Raw genomic sequence first — 2,089 nt, 5'->3', positions numbered from 1 at the left:
ACATGACTTGCATGACTTAATCAAAATTTATAAACTCTAGATGTACTACTCTGATGCTTATCTAGTATCAATTATCGACATTTAAAATCACACCAAGGACCACGCATCCGTATGCTAGGCAATGTTTGGCTATTTTTCTTCTGATGTACCTTTAATTTCAGCGTTTGTAAATTAGTTCGGGCTTCCTCTCCTATCTTAATCAAACCAAACAAGATTTTGGCTGTTTCTTCATATGTCTTTCACATGTCCCTATCAACAATCCCCTTTTTTATCCTTCATTTCATCTTCATTATCCTAATGTATCATTAATTATAAAAGGAAAATATTCTTCTTTTTTGCTGTACTTTTGGCATCATTTTCCTAACTAAACTATAGGTGTAGATGATTTGCAAGGTTTACAGGGTTTCATAGAAGCATCTAGGTCTATAATCTCCTAACATCTCCACATATTTGTAGTAACTTTCATAGTAAGTAATTCTAAAGCCAATAAAGCCTTGCTTTAATAGTAAAATTGAGGTACTGGATCTTTAACATCTTAATTGACTTATTGATTGATTTGTCTGTTCAGTGATTTTTTATATGACATGTAATGCTTGATTCTGATTATAATTACCATATATACATGTTTCACCATAAAAAGAAGAAAGGGTCGAGACTTAATCGATTCCAATGCTATTTTTTTTTTAAGAATTATCCCACAATAATTGGCTATCCGAAGAAAAGAAAACTACCCTTTAATTTATATTATATTAAGTAGTTAGGAGTAATTTTGGGAAGCATAGCTTTATATATTTTCGAGATCAAGCCATGGTGCCACACCATGATTTCTGAGGCCAAAAACAAAACAAGCATAGTTATATAGGTAAGTTAGTAAAGTCGTGGGCACGGACAGGGGGAGGCCATCCCTTGGGGCCTCATCCCCCAGCCTTCACGCTCCTTGATAAAAGAATGGCGATTGGCACTCTTTCCACGTTACCACCCAATGGCACCAAACATTCTTCACTGTTTCAACAATGACACACCGGTTGTCACGACTTCCATAAATACTCTTATAACCTCTATCTTATTTAAAAACCCTCTGAGACCCGGCCCCTTTTAGCTAAACCTACACTCCTCCATTAATTCCCACATGGCTGCTAGTCCTCCTCCTCTGTTATCAATGGCGCCTGACGATCCTCAGCAAGACGATCATCTTCTCTTCTCTCGTGACAGACACTTCGCTTTGCATGGTGAGATCATGATGCTTGTTTTTCTCCTACTTTTTACTGTCTTTCTTTCCTTTCTGCTCTTCTTCCTCTGCATAAAACGCTCCCGCAGAAATCCTAACCTGCAAGAATGTTATCCGTCCGAGCAAGTTTCGCCATATAAATTCTCCGGTATCCCGTCCAAGGGCCAGTCGGGAAAGACTTCAAAGCTGATGATGAATCAACCTGTGTAGCCAACTGTACAGTGTGTCAGACCTTTGGATCTGTACGGAACCTTGGGCTTGAGTTTGGGTTCATGGAGCAGGCGACCAGGGCCTGCCTTCTGCCACATCAGGGTGAAGATAGAATCCGCCATGAGGTGGCAGCTACAGAATGGTGGAGATAGGGAATAGAGATTCTATGCAAAAAAAAATATGCCAAACGGCACCACGAGATTTGGTTGCATTGGTAGATATTTTTCATGTATTGGACACTAGTTAATAATTCAAGAAGGTACTTCGAGTTTTCCTTGTATTAATTGCTGTCTTCTTCCTTCTTCTAAAGGTTTAGTGTCATTTTCTCTCATTTATATATATATATATATATATATATATATATATATATATATATATATATATATATATATATATATACTAATTGTGAATAGTCAAGGCATTTGATTTAATGTAATTGACTTAAAACGTAATTTTTTTTTTTGAAAGTTGATTTTATTAGCATTAAGCCACTATGTCATCCAAAGTCTTTAACTTATTGCTAAAGACTTTACCTAGAATGAAACATCAAAATTGAAACGTACATTTTAAGAGAAATTAACTCATTCATTGATAGATTGATAAAAATCGAAATTCTGTACACAAATGACTAATTCATTGGTTTTTTGTAAA

General features: G+C 36.0%; 1 long non-coding RNA gene across 1 annotated transcript; it reads left to right on the top strand.

The window, feature by feature from the left end:
- Positions 1–648: 648 nt before the first annotated feature.
- LOC18597487 (uncharacterized) lies at positions 649–1,722 on the top strand. Its single transcript, XR_001927775.2, has 2 exons — positions 649–1,229; positions 1,318–1,722. It is a non-coding gene; the product is annotated as an uncharacterized LOC18597487 (long non-coding RNA).
- The last annotated feature ends 367 nt before the right edge of the window (positions 1,723–2,089 follow it).

This window comes from Theobroma cacao, chromosome 5, assembly GCF_053813885.1.
Source record: "Theobroma cacao isolate CCN51 chromosome 5, ASM5381388v1, whole genome shotgun sequence".
Taxonomy (NCBI): domain Eukaryota; kingdom Viridiplantae; phylum Streptophyta; class Magnoliopsida; order Malvales; family Malvaceae; genus Theobroma; species Theobroma cacao.
Note: the sequence above shows the minus strand (reverse complement) of the source record. Positions and strands in the feature narration are given on the sequence as shown.